The 13,155-nt window shown below is 43.3% G+C and overlaps 1 long non-coding RNA gene across 1 annotated transcript; it reads right to left on the minus strand.

Moving 5' to 3' along the window:
- Positions 1-1,767: 1,767 nt before the first annotated feature.
- Positions 1,768-6,063, minus strand: LOC134758538 (uncharacterized). The gene is made up of 2 exons (XR_010133822.1): positions 5,856-6,063; positions 1,768-1,913 (listed from the first exon to the last, which is right to left on the minus strand). It is a non-coding gene; the product is annotated as an uncharacterized lncRNA (long non-coding RNA).
- Between the last annotated feature and the right edge of the window lie 7,092 nt (positions 6,064-13,155).

A 13,155-nucleotide genomic window follows, 5' to 3' on the forward strand; every position in this document is an offset into this window, starting at 1 on the left:
TCAGGGCATGGAAATAAGGGATGGGACTCAGAAATAAGGGGTCAGGGCATGGAAATAAGGGGTCGGGGCACAGAAATAAGGGGTCGGGGCACAGAGATATGAGGTTGGGGTGCAGAAATAAGCGATTGGGGATTCTTGCCCCCTAGAAAAGCAGGACTTGCCACTAAGGGTGAAAGAGAAGGGGTTGAGGGGTACTTGCCCCTGCCCCAGGAAAGCGTGACTTGCCGCTAAGGGTGAAGGAGAAGGGGTTGAGGGGTACTTGCCCCTGCCCCAGGAAAGCAGAAAAGGGGTAGAGACAAGGAGAGAAGGGGTTGAGGTACTTGCCCCTTCCCCAGAAAAGCGGGACTTGCTGCTAAGGGTGAAGGACCAAGGCGGGCATCCCTGCGTGGTCTGACACCCTTGAAACGTGGGTGTATAATCAGAGAGGTGTCCCTGCAATGATTAAACACCAAGGGAAGGCTGCCTTCCCAGTCTGTGACTGGCGCCGGAGTTTTGGGTCCACGGATAAAACGTGTCTCCTTTGTCTCTCCCAGAAAATGAAAGGAATTGAAATTAAGAGAAGGGAGAGATTGAAGAGTGGAAAGGAGAAAGTGGTTGAGGGACAGTGAGAGAGGTTGGAGAAGAGAGTAAGAAGAGGCCGCTTACCTGATTTAAAATTGGTGAGATGTTCCTTGGGCTGGTGGGTCTGAGGACCTGAGGTCGTAGGTGGATCTTTTTCACGGAGCAAAGAACAGGAGGACAGGGGATTGATCTCCCAAGGGAGGTCCCCCGATCTGAGTCACGGCACCAAATTTCATACGCGTCGGTGTGAAGCGACCACCAAACGGGCTTTGTGTGAGCAACATGGCTGTTTATTTCACCTGGGTGCAGGCGGGCTGAGTCCGAAAAGAGAGTCAGCGAAGGGAGATAGGGGTGGGGCCGTTTTATAGGATTTGGGAAGGTAATGGAAAATTACAGTCAAAGGGGGTTGTTCTCTGATGGGCAGGGGCGGGGGTCACAAGGTGCTCAGTGGGGGAGCTTCTGAGCCAGGAGTAGGAAATTCACAGGGTTAATCACTCAGTTAAGGTGGGGCAGGAACAAATCACAATGGTGGATTGTCATCAGTTAAGGCGGGGCAGGGCCTTTCCACTTCTTTTGTGATTCTTCAGTTACTTCAGGCCATCTGGGCGTATACGTGCAAGTCACAGGGGATGCGATGGCTTGGCTTGGGCTCGGAGGCCTGACAGAGACCATCCCGGCCAACATGGTGAAACCCTGTCTCTCCTAAAAATACAAAAAATTAGCGGGGCATGGTGGCGGGTGCCTGTGGTCCCAGCTACTTGGGAGGCTGAGGCAGGAGAATGGCATGAACCTGGGAGGCAGAGCTTGCAGTGAGCTGAGATTGCACCACTGCACTCTAGCCTGGGCGACAGAGCGAGACTCCGTCTCAAAAAAAAAAAAAAAAAGTGTCATGATCAGACTTGCATTTGAAAAATATTACTCTAATAGCACAGAGGAGGGAGGACTATAGTGTGCAGAGGCAGTTAGGAGGTTACTGCTATAGTGCAGCTAAGAGATAAGAGCCTGGACGAAGCCATTGGGAATGCAGGTGGTGATTGAAATTATTCCAGAGGTGAAATCCCTGTGACTTGGTGATTGACTGGGTGCAGGTAGGTGGAGAGGGCATCCTGGATGTCATGGGATGTCACTTGCTAAGCTCCAAATTGCTGCCTCTGGGTCATTGGGTTAAACAGAGCAGCTATTCTGAAAGTATGCCAGCATGTACCATTGATTGGCAGCTGTGTGAAAAGGCACAGCAAAATGCTGCTTTATTCTGTTTCTCAGAATAACCACATTCTTGCCACATGATTTCATTGTACAGGATTTGTAGGTTCTTTTGAGTCTTATCCATCTGTGTATTTACTGCTGGTCTCCTGGGAAGAGAGAAGACAGGTTATTTCAGAAATACAAACCCAAAGCAAAAACATTCCCTCCACGCGGCTGCTCTGAAATTAGATTAGTTTGTCAGATTAGATTGGAAAGGAATCTTAAATCATTTAGTACAAACTGCTCATTTTGTAGATGGGGAGGCTACATCCAAGAGAGGAAAAATGATTTGTTATCCAGTAAGTGGAACCATGGGCTCTATCTGAAAATAGTGACAAACAGTAGATCAGCATGGTTAAAAGTAAGGAATCAGAAAGCTCTGGGCTCTGCTGCTTACCAGATGTGCGATCTGGAAAGTGTTATTTAAGTTTGTCTGAACACCAGTGTACTTGACTACAAAATGGAGTTGTTGCAAGAATTAAATAAAAAGATTGCGTGTTCACAGGGATGATGCATCTGAGAGCTCAATGCATGTCGGTGATGATGAAGGTGAAGATGCTGTGAGTGATGATGATGAGGAGGAGGAGGATGTAATTGAAGGAGCTTGGGCTTTGCCATCAGTACAGCTGAGTTAAAATGTCTGTTACTAGTTGTTTGACCTTGTTATAATGATCTAACTTCTATAATTATCAATTTAATTATACCTAACATAGAGATAAGAATCTTGATCTTGCACTATTTTGAGAATAAAGCAAAATAAGATGTATATTTAAAATATCTAGCACAGTGCCTGGCACAAGGGAAATGGTCAACTGAAATTTACTTTCCATCTCTGAATCCCGACTTCTTTTTCATCTCCTTCTCCTTCCCTTTCTCTCTCTTCTTCTTCTTCATCCTTCTCTAATAAAATTATTTTTATTAATACACTTTATTTTTTTAGAGCAGTTTTGGTTTCACAGCAAAATTGAGTGGAACACAGACTTCTCATATAACCCCTGCCCCACCTGCACAGCCTCCCCCATTATCAACATCCCCCACCAGAGGGGCACATTTTTTACAACTGAGGAACCTACACTGACACATCATTATCACCCAAAGTTTATGTTAGGGCTCACTGTTGGCATTGTCCATTCTGTGTGTTTAGACAAATGTATAATGACATGTATCTATGATTATAGTATCATGCAGAATAGATTCGCTGCCCTAAAACTCCTCTGTAATCTGCCAATTCATCTCTCCCTCCTACTAATCCTTGAAAACCACTGATCTTCTTACTGTCTTCATAGGTTTGCCTTTTCCAGAATATCATATAGTTGGAATCATACAGGGTGTAGCCTCTTCAGACTGGTTTCTTTCACTTAGTAATGTGCATTTAAATTTTCTCCAAGTCTGTTCATGGCTCATTTATTTTTAGTGCTGAATAGTATTCCATTGTCTCATGTATGGTAGTTTATTTATTCACTCACTGACTAAAGGACATCTTGGTTGCTTCCAAGTTTTGGCAATTATGAATAAAGCCACTATAAATAAAAGTGAGCAAGATTTTGTAGATATAAGTTTTCAACTCCTTTGGGTAAATACCAAGGAGCATGATTGCTGTATCTCATAGTTAGAGTATATTTAGTTTTGTAAAAAACCACCAAACTGTCTTCCAAAGCGGCTGTACCATTTTGCATCAATACCAACAATGAATGACAGTTCCTGTTGCTTCACATTCTAGCCAGAATTTGTTGGTGTTCTGCATTTTGGTCATTCTAATAAGTGTGCAGTGTATTGCACTATTGTTTTGATTGTTTTAATTTGTGTTTCTCTCATGGCATATGATGTGGAACGTCTTTTTATGTAATTATTTGCCATCTGAACATCTTTGATGGGATTTCTGTTAAGGTCTTTGTATCATTTTTTTAAGAATCAGGTTTGTTTTCTTTTTGTTGAGTTTTAACTGTTCTTTGTATATTTTGGATAAGAGTTTTTTATCAAATAGATATGCCTCTTGCAATTATTTTCTTCAGGATGTGGCCAGGTAACACCACAGTGTTCTCTTGACAGGGTCTCTTGCAGAGCAAAACTTTTTAATTTTACTGAAGTCCAACTTAACAATTCTTTTTTCTGGATTATGCCTTTGGTGTTGTATCTAAAATTATCTCTGAACTCAAGGTCATCTAGATTTTCTCCTATTATCATCTAGGAGTTTTGTCATTTTTCATATTTTATACTTAGGTCTGTGATCCATTTTCAGTTAATTTTGGGTAAAGGTGTAAGGTCTGTGTCTACATTCGTGAGGTTTTTTTTTTTCTTGCATGTGCATGTTCAGTTGTTCCAGCTGTATTTGTTGAAAAGACTTTTTTTTCATCCATTTTATTGCTTTTGCTCCGTTGTCAAAGATCAGCAGGCTATTATTTTTGTAGGTCTATTTCCGGGCCGTCTATTCTGTTCCATGGATCCATTTGTCTTTCTTCCCTAGTACCATACAGTCTTGATTATTGTAGCTTGATAGTAAGTCTTAAAATCAGGTAGCATCTCCAACTTTGTTCTCCTTCAATATTGTACAATCTTATTTTTTATCTTTATGCTATATTGTCATTTATTCATTATCTGGATATCTAAAAATATGTATTACCATCATTACTCCCAAAGCCACTCTTCTCCATTCCACATGAACTTGTTCTCTACAATGTATGTCCACCTCTCTTGTAGCTTGTAGATGATGCCAGACACTGCCACTCCACTCAGAGAATCCCTGGGTATCAACTTTGGGACAAGGACACTTCCCCTAGGGAAATCCTCACCCTTCCAGATACTGGAGGCAGTGAATGTGGTCTCCCATCTGGTTCTCACATCTCCATCAAGACAGCATTTGGCAGATATAATTAATAATTTATTGTTTGGAGACATTTGCTAGTTTCCTTGCTTCAGCAATTAAAACAATATTTTATCTTTTTGGTGGTTGTTTTTGGTGGGGTCCCAGGAATGAGAGCGGAATGAAACGCTTCTGAACCCCTCTTCCTGAGCCAGGCTCATTTCCTTCAGATACTAAAAAAAAAACTAAATAGCCCTATACTCAGGGATCTTTTGTAAAAGCGGCAGGTCTTCTGGCTCTAATGCAGACAGACCAGCTTGACAGCTTACTGTGGCTGAACATGACTGAAAATCAGGTCAGGGATTGTCACCCGAGGAGAACAAAAAGGTCGGTAACCAGTAACGAAAATGTCCCTGTTGGTTGTAGATGGAGGCGCATCACCCAACTGGCAAGTACCCGCCTAAGGGGGGTCCATCTTTTCCGGAACTGCAACATCCCATCTGTTCACTTTTATGCCTTAATATCCCCAAAGTCACTCTTGCCAAATGCTACAGAGCACATATTTATTGTTTTAATTAAAGTGAATAGGTTTGAGGATTTTAAAAGAGAACTTTGAAGCTATCTAAGGGGGTTCCAAAATCAGAGAAGGGAAAGCTTACACCAGAATGCATCAGAGTGACATAGCTCATCCCAGGCTCCCTGATTTAGGTATGAAAAGAGCACTGAGGTTATCTCAAAGGACAGTTCAGGGAGGGAGGAATGAAAATGGGTCTGGAAGGGATACCAACTTGCCAACAAATTTTTTTTTTTTTTTTGGAAGGAGAAAGGGAGCAAAGAAGAAGAAGAAAGGAAAAACTGAAAAAAGAAACATTGAGGCTCATGTCTTGTTTTGTTTCTCAAAAGATTCCATTAGACTCAATATGTCATTCTAAGTGCACCTGGATATAGCGCAGATTTAGATAACTGTCTCCTCCCCTTCTGACCTTTATTACGACTACAAAAATTCTGTGTGTGAGGGATAAATAATGCATGCTCTCAGCCAAGAAGGGAAAGAAGACCCAAGGAAAAATTGCAGAATAGAGTAAGCAACATCTCTTTCTCTAGCATATTTTTTATTTCTGACCTATTTCCTCCTACCTCCAACTCCACCCCTTGCCCTCTCTTCTCCAACAATCAGGACCTGAAAACCTGGAAGCAGAATGCTGGAGAGCATAGGTTTGGGAGTCATACCTGCATTTAAAATACTTACAGCGATGACATGTCAATTGTGTGATCCTAGGCTAGTCCCTTCTCTTCTCTCTGCCTTGATCTTTGTAAAATGAGGATACCCATCTTAGCGTGCTCGGTATCAAAGGCTTTGGAAGGACAGTAAATGAAGATGTATGCAAATGAACCTTCTCAACTGCTCCATAGGTAGCAGACAGAAAAGAGGAAGGAAGTCTATTCTGGTCAGTTGTGGGCCTGACGCATTAGGGGGTGAGCTGTAGTGGGAGGAGTCACTTCTCAGTGAGCCTAGAATTACTTCATAGAGGTAGGAGAGAGTCCAGAAACCTACTCAGATGCGCCAGTCTGGCTTCAGTGGCAGCAAAGGGAACAAAGGCTTGACAGCCAACCTGTGGGTGAGGGGCTTGTTTGGTTTTTGTTTGTTTATTTGTTTGTTTTACCATGTTGAGAAGTCAGAAACCCTCTGCTTCCTGCAGTTATAACAGAAACAGATGAAGAGACAGCATTGAACTCAACTCAGTTCCCAAATTGAAATCAAAGATGAGTCACACGACAATAATTTGTCTGTCTACATGTATGTTTGCCTCTTATTCATGCCTCTATTTTGCTGAGGACTGTTTTCCAGCTGGTGGTTTAAATAATGCCCCAAGCACTTGACCCTCAAACGTTTGGATTAGAAAATGAAGTGGAAAAGGAAATGACTGTAGGGGAAAAAATTCAGCTTGGCTACTTAATGCCTGTGGGAGGAAGTTGTAGGCAATAACAGAAATAAAGTTTGGGGATTGTTTGCTCATTTGTATATTGTCCCTGATTCCTCAGTTACATGCCTAATTAAGAGCTGGACAGTTAGGCAAACAGTTTAAATGTATGATAAGGGAGTTTGGGATTAATACCCAGTATAAGAAGAGGCACATCTGGTCCTTAGAAAATCGTGGGAAGAAGTGTCCCTGCAGTGTGTTTTTTGGAGCCCAAGCCTCTGCTGCTCTGCGGGCATTTCTGAAACTTTCTGATACTGCTTCAACTTCCTGTGTCTTTTCACTCTGTCTCTAGAACATTAAATGTCGGAGATGGAAGAGATCTCCATGGAGGCAAAATCCGAGGTCTGAGGAAGGGAATGAGCTGCTTGACAACACAGGAGTGGGCACCCCAGGGCTGGACAGGCCTTCAGATGCCCAGTTGCTCTGTACCCTCTTCTCCCATCTGCCGCCACCAGCGCCCCGACCTTGGCTGTGTCCCATCTAGTCCCAAACATTTTCAACACTTCTGCTGTCTTGGTGCCCAACTTCTCCACTCTCCTCCCCATTTTCCTCCTAGACTTTCCTTTACCCCCTTGTAAAACTAGTCTTCAGAGCCTCCATTTCCTATTAGGTTGATAGGCCTAGGTAGAAAAAGGATGTGTCTGTGTGGCTAAATAGAGCCATCTCTCATGAAGGCAGGAGCAAGCAGGTATTTCTGATTGACCTCAGTGATGGTCCTCACCACACCTGCTCTTTAGATCTCTGGGAAGATGAGAGGGTCAAGCTCCTCTGTGGACTCTCTCTTCATGCCCTGCCCATGGATGCACCAATGTAAGTTTTCTGCAGACAACAAATGGTTTGGGGTAATCACAGAAGAATCCCCTTTCTTGTTCCTGTTCCAGTTTCACTGGGTGTTTCAGAATTACAGTCTCGCAAAAGGAATCCAGCTGAAAGAAGGGAGCTGAGTTGCTGTGCATAGTAGTGCTGTGGCACTGCTGGGCAAAAGGAGGCAACCAGCTTGCCAGGGTGAGGATGTTGAAAGCCTCAGTGCTGTTCCTGTAACCCAGAGAAATCCTTGACTCTGGATGCAAAGGGTAATTGGAGAATTTGCTCAGGAATTGCTTGAGGAATCTGTACAATCATCTTCTTCCATTCTTACTTCCTATTAGAGGCATTCTTGCCATTTCCATGGCAACTGGGAGGCTGCATGGGTGTCATTGAACAATTGCTTGAGGAGAGATGGGAGGGCCATCAGATGGGGCAGGTAGGTACAGAGGCTGAGAACTATAAATCTTCCCATGTTGTCCTTACCTGTGGTTTTAACAGGGCGAGCCCCAAAAGCAGATGCAGGAATGTAAGGATCATTATTCATTTTGTGACCTCAAGGCCCCAGATGGCCATCTGAAGTCATAAAGATGTGTGATGCAACTAAAGATTGGCACTAGAAAGATCCTGTGGCCCTTCTTCCTATCATAGGCTTGGCTGCCCTCTTCTCTGCCCAGACTTTTCTTCCTTTGCCGCCTTCTCCAAGCTTCTGTCAGAAGGCAAGCTTAGGACCAGAGGAAAAGGCATACCTTTCTTTTGCTGGGGGATGACTGGTTTGAGGGGGATGGAAAATATAACACAGAGGTTAACAGCAATGTCTGCTTTCTGGCTATGTGATTTTGACTGTCAGTTCCTTCATTAGTAACATAGAAATGATGATAATTCTTCCTACATTAAAAAGGCTGCCATGAGGATTAAATGGGTTCGTACATGTGTGACACTTCATGCCTGTCATGTAGATGGTCCTATAGAAGCAGGGTGACTTTATATCTGATATGTCTAGGATAGTCCTGTTTTTGCCTGTTTCTCCAGGGTAATTGTTGAATGGCTCCCTTTACATTTGCAAAGTATCTAAGGTTTGGATGCTAATTATGTTATTGCTCTGTAAATAGTGTTAGCTGTTTTACTATGGGCAGTGATCCAGTATTTTAAGACTTACGGGGTGAGATGACACAAGCTAGGAAGTGAGGTAAGCAAGAGTTTGGCTTCAGAGCGTCTGCAATCAACCCATTCAGGTTTAACTGCATTTATCTTGGAAGAGAAAGAATACCCTGTAACACTGAAGTTTTGCCCTTCCCCACCCACTCCCACCTCTTGGTGAAATGTCCCAAGAACCAATAAGGGGACAGCCCTACCAAGGTCCCATTCAGTGACGCACATTCAGAAGGCAAGTTTTGAGAGCCCTGCATAGGAGTTGCTTTCTTCTCTGCTACAGGTCGGGTAAGTAGGATCAGGGTGCTGGGTCACCAAAGAAGCAGCAGAGCCATGAGTTCCCAGATACACAATAACTATCTAGAGATGACCACAGATGCAAGACCTTCTTCCCTGGGAGAAGGGCTGGGGTCAATCTTGGCCGACCATTGCCACAGGGACCAACTTGCCTTTATGTTGCCAGAGTAGCAGGCTCAAAGCTCGACTGGAGGGTAGGTCCTTGTGTACTTCAGATTATGATCCATCTATTTATCTATCTATCTATCTATCTATCTATCTATCTATCTATCTATCTATCATTTATCTATCATCTATCTATTATCTATCATCTATCTATCTATTATCTATCTATCATCTATCTATCATCTATCTATCTGTTATCTATCATCTATCTATCTATCATCTATCTATCTATCTATCTATCTATCTATCTATCTATCTATCTATCTATCTATCTGTCTGTCTGTCTTTACTGCCATCAATACAATGACTGCTTCTCATTCTAACACTCTAGACCCTGGAGTCAAATCCAGCTCTTCCACTAACCAGCTGTGTAACCTTGAGCAAGTTCTTATCTTTTCCACATCTCACTTTTCTCTTCTGTAAAGTGAGGATGATAACCGTATCTACCCCATGGGGTTGTTTGAGAATTTTAAGCCATTCATGCCCTACTCCTAGCATGTGCTTGGTGCACAGCGAGCACTATAGTAACTATTGATGTTGTTAACACATTATTTCCTTCCTATTATCCTTAAGAGGGAGTTCTTACCTTCTCATCCCATCTCTTTAGTTTTCTTAATATAACTCTAAATTAAAATAAAACTCTTCACTTTGTTAGGAAGAAGACCATGACTTGCTTAGGCCCGACTAACATTTGCACTCACCATTTTGTTACACAGATGGCAAACCAGGAAAACATAGCTCAGTACAGAAGGGAGTTGGGCAGCCTCTGTTCCTGTTTGGCTCTGTCCTTGAAGAAAGTGATAAGAAGTGCACAGATTTTGGAATTAAACAGACCATGGTTTGAAGTCTGGATCTTCCAGTTGTAACCAGGTGGCATTGGGTAAATTATTTAACCTCTCAGTGCCTGAGTTTACTAATGATATAGGACTTAAGAAGAAATTATTTAGGCAGATAGTGAGGATATGGAAGTCCTTGGTAAGGTTTTCCATTTTTAAGGAAAAGTAGCCCCAAAATCATTTTCTTTTCTAACAGACAGCAACTTGTAAAATTGAGTGGCAGACATAGACAAGCAAGCTGGAAGCTTGCATGAGTGAAGGCTACCTGGGACTAGGAATGTTCAAAATGGTGGCTCAGTGTTCCCTTCTCTTTGCCAGCCATGTGTACAGTAAGGAGCAGACAACATGGCGCCAGCCAAGTGAAAATTCCATTTGCATAAGATTAGGGTGGGGTGGCCAGTGTTCCCCATGTGCTATGTAAACATCACACCTGGTCCAACCAATCTGTGGGCCCTATGTAAATCAGACACTGCTTCCTCAAGCCTGTCTATAAAATCTGGTGCACTCAACCATGGGCCAGAATTCCCATTCAAGCAGCCCTCTCTCTCACAAGAGAGTGAGCTGTTCTCTTTTCTCTTTCTTTTGCCTATTAAATCTCCACTCCTAAACTCACTCCTTGTGTGTGCCCGTGTCCATCATCTTCTTGGCGTGAGATGATGAACCCTGGGTATTTACCCCAGACAGCTGCACCACTTGACTAATATATAATACAGGGAAAATTGCATGGTTCTTGCAGGGGTTAATGTGTGAAAAATTCCTAGCAGAATTTCTGGCATGCAGCAGTATTCCATAAATTTTGACTCCTTGTCCCCTCCTGCTATTAGATTGTAAGCTCCTTGGGGGGAAGGAGGCTGTGTTTGTTCACTATCCTACCTCTCAGCACTTAGCACAGTGCTAGTAACTGAGCAAGCAATCAGTCAGTATTCACTACACGAGTGCTGAATGAATAGATTTGTCGTGCATTACATACCTTCTCATAAATAAATATATTAACTTTCTGCTTACTGCATCATGGCTAATCACTGCTAAAGATGAAGGCTTTGGGGATTTAATGATTTTTGAAAACTATATTCAAGGTTAAATTACGAGTCAAGCCAAGACTTTAAACTGCTGGAAGCAATTTCCTCATATTTCAACAGTTGCTCAACCTCATTTGATTTATTTATGCAAAGCCTTCGAACCCCTCCTCCTTGCATTTCCCCACATCCTGAGTACGCACATCATGGCAACATCCTTGCTGCATTTCCCTGGAAATAAAGCAAAGGCATTGAACACAGTTTAAGGCTGAAGTGCCTCAGGCCTTGTGTTGTCAAAAGGAATTAACTAGAAGGTGAGGGGATGTTTGTCCTTGATATCACTCACTTCACTTCCTTAGTTCTGCATTTACTCACAATGTGCGAGGGATGGTAAAGGTAGATGGATTCTGAAATTGGCTTTTCTCCTGGCCTACCCACAGCTAACTCATGGGCCTCATTCCTCCCTAAAACTGCATGAAGGGCTATATCTCCTGATGGGGTGGCTGGGGTGGGGTTGAAACTGCCTTTGCAAAGATTACAAGAGTGGGAGAAGTCTAACATGGTTGACCCCATCTTCCTTCTAGCCTCACAGGCTGGGCATAGGCCAAGCTAACCATAGGAGCAATGTAGTTTATATTTAATTTTGAAGCATGGATGATAATAATTCCTCCCTAAAACGAATCCCCTGCTTGCTGAGGGACTGAAATTTCCTTTGTAAGCCTAATGAAAGGCCACAAGAGTAGGATTATGGGAGGGGCCTGAATTCTGCAAAGATGTAGATGTAGCTAAAGGATTACTAGTCATTGTCTCCTAGCTTGCCTTTCTATAATCCCTTGCTGCTCAGGAGTCATGTGGCCAAAGGTCACCAGATCTGTGACTTCCTCAGTTGCTTCTATAGGTAATGTCACCATTGTGGAGCCTCAGATTGCTCTTTGAAATGTTTTCAAGATTTTTGCGTTCTGACAGCCAAATGACTCCACCCATATCTGGGACTCATGACTCAACTGGTCCTGTGGCCCCCACCCTGAGGCAGACTCAGCACATGAGGACTGAATCCTTATGAGTTCATCCCCAACCAATCAGCAGCATCCATTCCCTAGCCCCCTGTCCATCTAATTATCCATGAAAATCCTAGCTTCTAAGTTCCTGGGGAGATTGACTTGAGGTATAACTCCCATTCTTCTGCTTAGCTAGCTCTGCATTAATTAAACTCTTTCTCTACTGCAGTACCATGGTCTCAGTGAATTGATTTTGTCTGTGCAGCAGGTAGAAAGAGCCCATAGGGCAATGATAGAGGTCTGCTTGTTCGAGGTTCCTTTTGTTCGTATGCCTCCTCAGCCATCTTCTTCTCATGGTCCTTGTTACTTAGGATTTCTTGGTCTCCTTGGAGGCATGTCTGATGGGATGAGAATTAATCAAACGGGGCAATTCCTTCCTGCCTGGAGTGGTCTGGGAGTTTGACTTCTCTGGATTTTAAGCTTCTCCAGGGCAATGTTTTGTTTGCTTGTTTTGTGTTTCTAGTACCTAAGACTGAGCATCTGGCCAGATACAACAGCAATCATTTAGGGGAAGAAAAAAAAAAACAAAAAAAAACGGTGGCCCTTCTCTGTGAAGGACAACCACATTTTGTTTTATGAGAGGCAGTCATTTTCCTGAGGTTGTAACAAGGACTTTGTGTGTGTGTTGTCAGGAAGAGGGATGGATACTGTTGGAGACACTTTTTGAGAAATAGCAGCTGTCTCTCTTTATTATGTAGGGACCTGAGAAGGTGTAGACCAATCTGCAAATGGATCCTGTAGATCCACACGGCCAAAAGGGAACAAGATGGTAACTATGATCCTAGAAACATTTGATGAGGGGAATAAACAAGGCAGAGAGTGGTGGCACTCACCAGGGTTCATGGACTGGAGAGAAGGGGCCAGGTAGATTGCTCAGGGAGATCTAGTTGAAGCTCAATGTGTAAATGAGTCTGGAAGGGTCTCAGCACCTGGTTCCCCTGACACAGTGTATAGACCTGAGTAACAACAGTTGAACATGTGTACTTGTGAACTAAGGGAAATATAACCGCAGCTCCGCACTGTGCGGTGATCTAGGCCAGCACCAGCATGGCCTTGGCTGTGGTGGGAAGTGTCTCTAGACCTGTATGAGATCATTCTTCCACAGTGACCTCTGGTGGTAGTTGGGGGCAATTGCACTTGGCCTTGGAGGAGATGGCCCTGATTGATATTTTAAAGCAAGCTTGTCCAGCCCGCCGCTCAGGACAGTTTTGAATGTGGCCCGACACAAATTTGTAAACT

This window comes from Gorilla gorilla, chromosome 4 (assembly GCF_029281585.2).
Source record: "Gorilla gorilla gorilla isolate KB3781 chromosome 4, NHGRI_mGorGor1-v2.1_pri, whole genome shotgun sequence".
Classification (NCBI taxonomy): domain Eukaryota; kingdom Metazoa; phylum Chordata; class Mammalia; order Primates; family Hominidae; genus Gorilla; species Gorilla gorilla.